This window comes from Gossypium arboreum, chromosome 1, assembly GCF_025698485.1.
Source record: "Gossypium arboreum isolate Shixiya-1 chromosome 1, ASM2569848v2, whole genome shotgun sequence".
NCBI classification, from domain to species: domain Eukaryota; kingdom Viridiplantae; phylum Streptophyta; class Magnoliopsida; order Malvales; family Malvaceae; genus Gossypium; species Gossypium arboreum.
This window is the reverse complement of record NC_069070.1, coordinates 101,931,862-101,944,768: the sequence shown is the minus strand read 5'-3', so window position 1 is coordinate 101,944,768 and position 12,907 is coordinate 101,931,862. Positions and strand designations below refer to the sequence as shown.

The 12,907-nt window shown below is 30.0% G+C and overlaps 1 long non-coding RNA gene across 1 annotated transcript; it reads left to right on the top strand.

Moving 5' to 3' along the window:
• The first annotated feature begins 3,794 nt into the window (after positions 1–3,794).
• LOC128284100 (uncharacterized) lies at positions 3,795–5,081 on the top strand. Its single transcript, XR_008274415.1, has 2 exons — positions 3,795–3,919; positions 4,673–5,081. It is a non-coding gene; the product is annotated as an uncharacterized LOC128284100 (long non-coding RNA).
• Positions 5,082–12,907: the final 7,826 nt, after the last annotated feature.

Genomic DNA, 12,907 nt, shown 5'->3' with positions numbered 1-12,907 from the left:
TTTCAATTTTAAGGGATCAAATTGAATAAAATGCAAAACTTTAAGGGTATATAATAACAAGGTTATATAGGTTCATACATATCATGGCTTGACATGAAAATGTTTGGTATTTATGAATTGTTTAAAATAATTGTATAAATTGAGAACTAGATCAAACCAAAGATAATCGAGAAAAAGCTAAAATTATTGATTAGCCCCTGAAGATTCAACTTGTTTGTTGTTTTAACCAAATAAGTTCACATGATATTTATGTGATTAAATAATTATGTATTTGATTTGTATATGTATGTTTGATTGTGGATTAATTGGTGGTAAATTGGTATAAAATGTGATATTTGGACTAAATTTTAAAGAAATGTTACTTTGTGTAATAGATCCCTATTTGAACTTAGTAAATGTTAGAATATGATGGACATGCCAATAGGGTTTTGTGCACACTGATACGAGATTGGTTACAAATGTTACTGAGATCCAGCATTTGTTGTGGACTCAAAGATACATGTGAAACAGGTTTAGCTCGGACGAGTATGATGTCGTTTTAAAGGTTTAGCCCGGACGTGTAACCTGACATGTATATTGATTGTCGCAAAACATGAGAATGTTTGACTGGAAAATACTACACAAAAAATATAAGAAATTAAGGCAGAGATATACACAAGTATACGAGTCAAATTGTAATATAGTAATGTGTTACAATGGAACACGGGGAAGCATTTCGAGGATCGTTACCAATAGAGGGTGAATTAAATTTATTAAAAACCTCTTTACAATAATAAGTCTAAATATTAGTGCTTAAATTCTATATTATGATAAACTATAAAAGAGATGAATATAAAAACTAAATACTAAAATAAATAACAACAATTAAAACACAAACAACTAAATCAATTAAATCTATCAATAAGATTAACTAGTTTCAGGGGTTGTAATTAACTTCAGATTCAGGTTTTAGGGTGGATTAGCTATTAACTAACCAATTATTACCTTCTGTCCTCTAATTGATTAATTAATTGGTTGATACTCGCTTATCTCCTGATCTCACTTTCTCAACCATGATAAATTACGATTTACTCGACAAACTTATCTCCTCACCTTGTTTAACCTTTGATTACTTCCTAGGACTGTCAATTTTAAGATTTAAGAATGCGTAATTTATACCAACTAATCCGATTGACAAACCCTCAACCCTCTGTTAATCACTTCTCTATCCACTTTTTAATTTTCCCCAAAGAAATTAGCTACTTATGATTTTATTCATGATCTCAATCTCAATTGAAATAAACATGTCAGTAAACACGATTAAATATTACAAATAAAATAGATAAAAAATAATCTTGTTGATGCCAATTGAAGTGCAAAGTAAAAAATCTCTCGATTGGGATAACACAAATCACCGCTTGCAAAAGAAAATAACTGAGTAACTTCAATATTATAAAAGAAATTTTAGATCGAAATCGATTCCAAGAGAAAAGAACAAAGCCTTTTAAGAAAATAAGAGAAAACTTAATTTAAATCCTACTCCTGAATTACGAAAGTTTTTTGATGCGTTTAAGACGACTTAGTTACATCAAATCTTAATTTTTTATTTATATAGGTGTTAGCAGCCCAAATTAGGTCTTCAACACGTCCTAAGTCTTCGTATAAGTTTGATTATATGGATGAAAATAGCCTTAGAATGCTTAGGCTCCACGTCGGTTCTATGTCGCGCCATAAACTAACTATGGCGTGACACGACATGCATTTTGTGCAATCTTGGGTTCGTTTCATACTTTAGCGGCTCGAGAAGCTTCTGCATCACTCGCCCCATGTTCATACGTCCATTGAGCCCTAAATTAAGCATTTTACACACTCAATTACACAAATTAGAACTACCTAAGGTCCGTGTCGGCCTAATAGGTCACTAACACTCATAAAATGTGTAAAAACACTTATTTTACTAACTTTTAATACCTAACTACTAAAAATCGAAAATGAAATAATAAATACTAAAATATCTAGAAAACAAGCTCCTTAAATGCTGAAACGTATCTAAACTACCACTACAATTAGTGGCAGGTCAAATACTCTGACACTTAAGTCTTTGCTTGCCTTTAAGCAATAAACATGCAGGAAAATAAGAAATAAACATGTAAGAAAAAAAAATGTACTTGAGCTAGCTTGATACAAGGAATTTGGAATAAATATATTAAAAACATAATGCAAATAAACATATAAATTTATCATGATACACAATTGACTTATAACTTCTAAAATTAGATGAGTTAGTTCATTATGCAAAGCAAACAAATAAAGGAATATTAAATATAGGTATCCATCAAAACAAATATATAAATATACAATTATGTTTAAATGAACATAAGTGGTAAAAATATCAATCTTTGGAACAATTTTATCCATATAAAGTACTACCTAAGTCACATAGGACTTTTCAGCTTGTAACGTTTTACGGCTTAGGTTGGTTCGGAATTCAAGAACAAACTTGACATAATGGCTAAGCACAAAAGTAATTTGACACATTAAATTGCCCCCAATACTCCCTCAATTTCGAATAATCTCACCACTTTATATCCACTTCTCTTATCTTCCTTATTTCTCCATCACTAAGGCCTAGTATAATATCCATGAGTACAATCATCTGAGCTTATTTTTTTTATTTCTTTATTTTTTTCAAACAAATGTGAGCGTACTTTTTTTTCCAACTCGCTTTGCTTTTATCATTTTTTTCCTTCAAGATTTTCTCGTTTAACATTTTGTCTTTTTTCATAAGCTCAAAAATCTTATACTCACCATGATGTATCTACCTAATACATATCAATGTCTAGATGTCTAAATCTGTACACGGACTAAGAAATAAAAGATCAAATAAATTATATAGTAGGCTCATGGTTTCATTTCTGGTTCATCAAGAAACTGGATGAAGACTTCAAAATCGGTATTAGGAAAATATTATTAGGATAACTTTTTGACTTAAAAAAATTTGTCTACCAAACAATGTCTTAGGTCATCCCTAGGTAATTCCATATGTGAATTAAATCAGCCAAGTTTATCAATTTCTAAAACCTATAATTCAAGTGAACATGCATGCTATGTATATATCTATTTATCATATGGTATACTTAACATCTTAAATATATTCACAGTGTAATAAATTGAACTAAATGGTCTAAAATTAGATAATCTTAAATCAATTATTATCAAACTAAATTTATAGTTTATTCACAAAATCCTATCAACATGCTCCTAACCAATCACTTGTATTTCTACAACCTCAAGCACATATAAAATACACAAAATAAAAATTTAGCAACTACTAAAAACTAGCAAAACAAAATAAAGTACAGAAAAATTTAAAAATTTTCTTAAGTTAACCCCCACACTTTATTTAACGCATTTTCCTTAATGTGCAATAAAAGATAAAAGAAAGAGGTTGCCTAGTTGGCGTGATACATGCAACACAATTGGTGGGACTACTACTCATTTCGATTGTGGCTCGAAATTGTAGTTCCTTTAAAATCTGGGGTTCTTACAAAGAAAAAATAAACCCAAAGTATATAATAAAATCCTCATTAAACTAAAAAAATAAAAATCATTCCAAAAATAAAGAATCATTCCAAAAATAAATTAAGTCTTAAAAATATAAATCCCAAATAAAAATGTTTAGAATCAGTCAAAATCAGGCTCCGACTCTTTTTCAGCTTTACCCGTTTCTTCCTCTAGATCTTTCTCAGGATCTTCCTCCGAATCCGCCTTTCCGTCCCTCATTCGCTTGCTTGAGTTGGAAGTTCCTTGGTATTTAGCTACCAAAAATTATGGTCGCTTTAACTCGTTTTCCTTACATAATCTTCAAAAATGGGTCCCACTTCTTACATCCATCGGATTACCAATTCTGAGTCAAGTAGCATTGTCTCACTTGGTTGAGGTTTGGTTTTGATTAATTTATTTCATTTTTGATATCCCACAAAGTGTTTTATGGTTCTCGTATCAAATGTTCTATTGGTTGTAAGTAGCATTCCGATCGCTTACACAAAGCCGTTACTAAATGTGAAAAGAGCAGTTTGACCTTTTTTTTCCTAACACAAAGCAGCATACTCCGGTAGATCCATGTCCCAACACAAATTCTTTCCTTATTTAAAATCGCATACAACAATGTTTCTTGGAATGTATTGATATTAGACATGTCTGATGCTGGGCAGATTCGAGTGTTGATGAATTTTAGCCATATTCTGGCTTTCAAAGTTAACTTTTCATAAGAGAACGAGATAGGAAAGTCTATTCCTAGGTGACATTTCCATTTACCCTTTCCATCCGTTAGGATATTAATTACATCACCCATATTTTCTCTTAGGAAATACATTAGATCAGCTCGTTGTATGAAATCACAAAGATATAATGGAATGTTGTAATACCTCGCTATCTCAGGAGGTGAGATAGAAATTTCCTTCCCTCAAACTAGTATCAGCATCCATGGTACATCTATTGGTCTATTTGCATTTAGCTCATTTAATGCAGCATAAAATTCGTGCACAATTGGAATGTACATCGGATCATTCAGGATTGTACAAAGTTTCTCCCATTTATGAAATTGAATTATCTTTCGTGTTTCACTTTTCAATGTGCTTATGGATTCAAAACCTCATTCTTACAGAGGGATTTTTTGTTGAATCGCTTGAAGGTTATTTTCTAGCTCCTTTTCTCAGATGTTGGCATGCTTATCTGCTATGGATTCACTGTCGAAAAGGTTGCTATGCAAGATTTTGAGGTTATGGAGCAGGTGAAAGGCAGAGACGTCATGGAATCCGAAGAAAAAGGTGGCAAAAGGTTGTTTGGCTAATTGTGACTCTTGGAAGGTGCAACTACTAGTAAGGAAAATATATAGAGGCCATCTAGAGCTTAACTTGTTGTGCAAACTTGGGGAATATCTCTGAAGATCACGTCAAACCAAGAACGGAAAGTTTCTAAAAATGGCTTGCATGTTGCGCTATAAAGAAGGCATGGTGATCTACCACAAATCGTTGCAGCAAATTAAACTAGTTTCATACTTAAAAGAGCTTGAATATGATCAATTTTATTAGTTTTTATTTAGTTTTTCTATCTCAGTTTCATTTTAATTAAAAGTGTGATTTGAGCCAATTTTATGACCGTAGGGGCCAAAGTAGGCCTAAAGGAAGACTAATGTATTTGGTGAGTGTGCAAGACACCATTCAGAGGCATGAAAACTCGAGGCTGGTTGCCATGTTGCAACATGAAAGTTCAACATAACATAGTGTGTAGAATGCCAAAATAACCATATTGCCTTTGGTGTCGTGACATACCCTTGAAACTGAACCTGAGTTAAGCAAACTGCCTTCAATGTCACGACATAAGCAGTGGATGTCGCGACATCAGCCTTGTACATAGGGCTAAGGATGACTACCAACTCTAATATTATAAATAGGCTCATTAAACACTTAAGAGAGCATATTTCTATAACTTAGAATTTTCCTTTCAGTTTAGTTTTTAGTTATATCTTTCTTTTGTACTTAGGATTTATTTTCAGTCTATTTTTCATTAAGTTCTTCGGAGAATCTGACTTGTGGATTCAAAGCAACTCTTTATGGATTTTTTCACTTCATTCAAATAAAATTCAAGATTCTTATTAAACTGTTTACTCTTGATTCGTTATTTATGTTTATTTTCTTTCGTCAAGTTTTTATTGTTTTTGGGATCTATGAGGAACTAATCCTTTTATTAGGGATTAGCAAGTGGACATAAGATTAATTAATTTTCGTATAGGTTTTTTAGTAAATCAGTTGTTTGGGATATAAAGAACTTAATCCTTAGGCCTGACAACCATTGGAGGTTATCTAGGTAAAAATTAACCCAAAATTGATATTGTCTATCCGTGAATACCCTACCCCTATCTAGTCTGGACTATGAGGTTGAAAGATAAATTGTTCTTACCGACTCTTTAGTTTAGTGGAAGATCAAGAGATCTTTCTAGGTTAGCGACTAGTTGATTGAGTATAACTCGAAATGGGAATTAGTTGTGACCACTAAACCCATATATAGATTTGATTGAGTTAGCATATCAGTTCTCCAGTTTTATTTTTTTCTGCATTTTTTTTAGTTTTCTTATAAAACCAATTCCTTTTCCTTTATGTTTTATCATACTATAATTTATTTAAATTACTAATTAGATCTATTTATGTTTAGGTTTATATTAATTTAGTACTAGCCTCACTTGGGTACGATCCTCGGAGTACTTACCAGCTCTGTTGTAAAATTATATTACAACAGGATCCGTATACTTGCAGACACCGCCTCAATTCCATATTTTTCGTAGCAGTATTCATACTCTCAATGTTAGTACTAAATGGAAATGTAATGTTTATAATGAATATATGTATATATATGTTACAAGTTGGATATGATTTAGTGGTATATGTTTTGTGATGGAAATTTATATCATTGTATGAATGTGTTATAAGCTTATGACATGTGATTGAATTAACTTATTTGATATATTAGTTGAATGTACATGAAGCTTAAGATGCCAAAGGATTGCTAGGTTTGTACCAATTATTTCAATTGCTAAATTATTGTCATGTCAAGATAAGTTAAGTAAAATGCATATAGATTTACTAAGCATTCAAAATGCTTACCCGTTATCTCCTTTTTCCTTGTTGATTGTCGATTTTGTTGAACGTGTTGGTTTGATCACCACGAAGCTCACACTATCCTATTAGCGATGTAACACCCCTAACCCGTATCCGCTGCCAGAATAGGGTTTCGGAGCATTACTACCATTTACAGATCACTAAAAAAAATTTAAATACTTACCGATTCAATGCATCATATAAATAAATATATTACCATTCAATCAACAGTTTGACAGTTGTATAAGCATCAAACAGCAACATTGTTAGTATACTTGCACATATCTCATATAAATTCAACACTGATATATCTATTTTCTCGACATATCGCACTTGAGTTTAATAATAGTCTCAATTACATAATTTCCTTGTATCAACATATCAAAGATAATCATATATGTACATGTCATGAAACATATCATGCTCTTACCCTTTCTTCATAAGCATATATCATTCATTTCATTATATCAATATTTCATGCTCCATCATTTCCATATATTTTATGTATATTTATTTGGTAATAGCTTATATCAAACTTAACATAAATTATATTTCATGTACTTATACTTATTTCGTTTATCTATCTTCATAATTATTTCATATAACCATTCGTCATCGATACATATTACCGAATATCAATTGTTCAACAGATGCTAGAGCGTCTCCGTCCACGGTCTTATTTATCTTTGACATGATGCCATAGTGTCTTTCAACTATGGTCTTACTCATTTTCTCGTCATGTTGCCATGGTATCTTTCAACCATGGTCTTGTTCATTTCATATCACATTGCCATGGTATCTTTCAACCATGGTCTTACACATTTCATATCAAAGTTGCCATGGTATCTTTCAACCATGGTCTTACACATTTTATATCAGGTTGCCATGGTATCTTTCAACCATGGTCTTACACATTTTATATCAGGTTGCCATGGTATCTTTCAGCCATGGTATCTTTCAACCATGGTCTTACACATTTCATATCGAGAGCACACTCCGCGAACCTCATCCTTGTAAGGATTACGGTCGAGCTAAATCCTCGCAATATAAACTCATAGAGTATTGTCGGGATTACCAGTCCAGGCTAAATTCAGACCCTAATTCGGATTACCCGTCCGGGCTAAATCCATTTTACACATATTCTTCGGGAGGGCTATATCAAGATAGGATCACCCGTCCTGCTAGATCCTTTTACCGTCAATTCCTTTGCGTAAATCCATCGAATTTTCCTTTCATTCAAACGGATTTCTTCCCATTTTATCCAATATATCAATGTTTCATAAATTTTCATATAATGAACATTCAAATCATATTCATATCAAAAACATACAATCTCAAGTAATTTAAGAATATAATTCAAGTTACACGAACTTACCTCATTGATTGCTCGTGTTTATTATTTCATTATTCGATATATTTTCTTTCCATGATCAAGTCTCGTATTTGTGTCGTCCGGATCTTTATAAATAAATTTGATCATCATTTTCATTCATTTCATATTCTAATACATTTAATTAATGCTCTAGGCAAAATTACCATTTTGCCCCTAAACTTTAATTAATGACGCTTTCATCCTTAGGGACAGGAAAGTAAAATTCTTGCAATTTAATCCTTATTTCCAACTATTATTCTCATATATATTGATAACAGTCCATGAATTCTATAAAATATCAAAATTTTCCATAATTTCAACACTTTTCAATTTAATCCCTAAAACATGTTTTCCCGATCTTGAACTAAATTGATAATTTCGTTAAATTTTTGTAATTTAAATAATAAAATAATCTATTTCATGCAATTTAGTCATTTCTGACATTTTTACAAAATTGCCCATAAAATTTTACTTTTATTCAATTTAGTCCCTGAGCCTAAAACATGCAAATTAGCCATGCTAGATGAATATTCATACATATTTTCCTCCTCCTCCTCTCCATTCCACATCCTTAATTTATATAACATACAACAAGTAACATTATCAATAATTTCACTATTTACTTGTATGTACATTCAAAACTGTCCATTTGCGTCATAGTCACTAAATTATTTATATATTAAGCTACAGAACTCGAAATTAGGATCTGTTAATTTTTCCTGAAACTAGACTCACATGTATTCTTATCATAAAATTTTCAGAATTTTTGGTTTAGCCAATTAGTACAGTTTATTCATTAAAGTCACCCCTGTTCTGCTGTCTGACAGTTCTGACCCTTCTTCACTAAAAATTAGTTATCTCCTTTTACAGAATTCAAATGATGTTCTAGTTTGTTTCTAATAAAACTAGACTCATTCAGGATTCTATAAATATAAATTTAAGCTTCTAATTATTTTTCTTCATTTTTTTATTATTTTTCAAAGTCTGAATAGGGGAACCCAAATTCATTCTGACCTTGTCTCACAAAATTCATTATATATAAAAATTTAAAAATTCATTGCTTACACTGTTTCTTCTATGAGAAACTAGACTCATTAAGATTTAATTCCATATTTTTTTCATCTTCTAATTAAATTTATAAAATTTATGGTGATTTTTCAAAGTTAGACTACTGCTGCTGTCCATAACTATTTTAGTGCAAGATATTAATTACCATGTTATAACACCCTTATTTTCTTTTTCTACACCATTTCTCATCACTTTCTCTTATTTTCTCTTCACTAACATATCAAGAATATAGGACCTTATGTAATAAAACTCTACTATAACATTATTTCCATGATTTATCAACAATAACAAACTTAAAACGTATTGAAATCTTGATGTACTTACCTTATTCTCTTGATACCAATCTTTAACTTGATTTTCTCTCTCCTCCAGCTTCTATTTCTTGAATCCAACTTGATATTCTAACTCCCCATGTTCTCCTTAACATTTCTCTCTCTTAGTAGCTATGGAAATTCATTTGATTTTTGGGTGAAAATGGTGAATTTTTGGTAAAAGGACCAAATTGTTAAGAAAGTAAAACTTTCTTTCTTCCTCTCTTTCTCTCACGTTAGTTTGCATGGAAAGGAAAGATGATGAAAATTCTTCATCTTTCTTTCCTTATATACTAAATAAATAATAATAAAATAATATTAAATATCTCATAAAATATTAATAAAATAATATTTATCTAATTAATTAATTTAAAATATCATTAACATAATCATTACATTCTAGAATTCTCTCTTACTAATTGACCATTTTGCCTTTCATGATCTTTTAGAATTCCATCCTTGAGTCATCATTTAATTTGGTAAAATTGCAATTTAGTCCCTCATAGTTCTTCACTTATTCAATTTGGTCCCAATTCATCCATTTTCCTTAGTTTCTAGATCATTCTACCCTTAAAATATTTACACTATTGGTCCTTCAACTTTTTCATATTTACACTTTAACCCTTTAAGTCTTGAGTATTTACTCTTAGGCAACAAAACTTTTCTAACTTTTACAATTTAGTCCTTTCCTGAATCAAGATATCATAATTTACTTCCCAATGTTGCCATAACTCAAAACTTCCCTTTTTATCACTTTATTTCCTTATTTTATTATATCAAGGATAATATATTACTGTAAAGATTTTCAGGGTATTACAAGCGATTTGGTAGATTTTTTCTCATTTAAATCTCGGTTATGTGGCATGTACATAGGTGTTATAAGTGTGTTAAATTAAAATGATATGCTTGGTTTGAATTTGGATTAGTATATATATAGATTATGAGATGTTAATGTTTACACTTGTATTAAGGTATGATTTGTTCATGTTTTAGGACCATATGTATAGTGTTTGAATATTTATTAACTGTGCAAATGGTATGAATTGAAGAAAGAATGACATACTTGAATGTTGATTTGAATAGTTTAAAAACATGAATGAATGATGGTTAATTGGTTAGAAAGTATCTAAGTTGAATTGAAATGATTTGGTGCCAATTGAGGCATATTGGTTGAATTGATTACAAATTGATTCAATGTTGTGTTTAGACATGTTTGGGATGTTTTGTGTAGGGAAAAGTTGTGCAATAATGCACCAAAAGAGCATTTGAATTGGGTGCATTGAAATAGGTACCAAAAAGCCCTTTTTGAACCAAAAACAAGGTTCTCGTCTCGATGATCATATTCCCTCATTGCAACATTAGCCAACAACTTATGGCATCCCGACATTGGGTAGCTTGAAGTCTTGACGTGACACACTGAGTTGGTGACGTCTCAGCATGAAGAAGGTATGTAATGACCCGAATATTACTGTTATCAGAAAAGTGAATTTTCGGGTCTCCGTTTCTAAAAAATGGATACTTAAATATTTATTAAAAATATTTACGAAGTTAATTGAGTGGTTAATTAGAGTTTAATTAAGTAAATTTGGCTTAATTAAGGATAATTGGATAAAAGGATTAAATTGAATAAAGTGTGAAAGTTTAATTATAGCATAAAGAAAATTGAAAGGACTAAATAAGTAAATAAGCCAAAATAAGTGTCAAGTGTATGGTAAAAATAAAATACATCGTAATAAATATTATACATACATTTGTAATACATGTATGTATTTACTTATTATTTAAGTAAATATTAACGTATTTATTATTAATAAATAGATTTTATTAATAGATGTCTTTATTGTTAATATTATATATATATATATATATATATATATATATATATATATATATATAAAATAAAATGAAACAAAGAAAAAAATAGAATTGAAAATGAAACAGGGAAGGAATGAAGGAAAAAGAAAGGAAAGAAAGAAAGAAAAAGGAAAAATTGGGATTTTGAGGTTTTAAGGTTTAATTGGTAAGTTAATTTAACCCTTTTTACTTAATTTTGATGTTTTAGAAGCTTTGGAACAAGGTTTTGATGAAATTAAGTTGATATATTGAAAGTTATTAGATTTCTAAATTTTGTTCATGTTGAATAAAATGATGAATTAGGGATTAAATTGATAGAAATTCAAGTTAGAAGTGAAATAAGGATTGAATTGTAAAGTAATTCATAAGTTTTATGCTTTAGGGACTAAATTGAAAGAATTTTAAAATTATGGTTTTGTGGTGAAATTAGAGTTTTGAAATTAGTCTAAAGTGGAAATTGAATGAAAATATTGAGTTAAATGTGAAGAATAAAAGTTAGTCTTGGTTTAAGGACTAAATTGGAATTTAGGCAAAAGATGGATAGAAATTGAAATATTCAATATGAAAATTGAATGGTAATGTATTGATAATATTTAATTGATTTCCGTAGCTAGTGTTGTGTCAGAAAATCTCGGCTAGGCAAGGAAAAGACAAAGCCGACGAGGGATAGCTCAGAAATTACGGTTTGTATTTCTATAATCCGAGCTTAGTTGTTAATTGTTATATTTTATTTAAAGTATATGACAAATGTTAAGATAAGAATTATTGTGTTTTATGATTGAAACGGATTAACTGGTATATGTTAAAATTTATTGAATTTATTTGAATATATGTGATTGGTGTGGTATTGAATATGAATGTATGTTATATTGAACAATATATTAATTTGGGAAATGATGAAATTGATATGAAAATATATGATTAATGAGAAATTTGAACATTTTTAATGTAAAGTGAATTGAAATATATATTGAACTGAAAATATATATGTGTAATGACCAAATTTTTCAAGTTAAGGTGTAAAAAGATGATTCAAGATCACTAAATCAGATGAGTAAGTTTAGAAATTTTAACAAATAATAATTATAGGTCAAGCGCGAACTTAAAAGAATTATTTTTAATTTGTGAATTTTGCGATTTTAAAAGAATTAATCAGGTAAATTGGGTTGAAAACTAGGTATCGAGACCTCGGATTCATAAACCGAGCCATAAATATTTTTATAAATACTTATGGAGTGTTATTAAGTTAGTATTAAAGTTTCGTTAGAAAATTTTAACGTTTGGTTAGTCAATTAATTAAAAAGAACTAAATTGAAAATAGTGCAAAATTTATTAAATTGTGATTAAATAGTTTAAGTGATTAAAAAGAAGGGATTTAAAAGGCAATTGGACCCAAATTGTATGGGCTGGACGGTTGGGCAAGAAAATCAGCAAAAAAAGACAAGGAGAAACAAGGGCAAAATGGGAAATTTTGTAAATTAAACATATAAAACAAGACAAATTTGAAAAATCTAGAGATATCATCATTTTTCTTTAGCAAAAATGCCATGGGAGGTCTGAAAGCTGCTGGTTTTTCATACTTTGACATATGTGAGTTCAATTCTTGCCCTTTTCTTTGAGATTTTTATGTTTTTGTGACTTTTACAATTAGGTCCAAGTGTTTAATT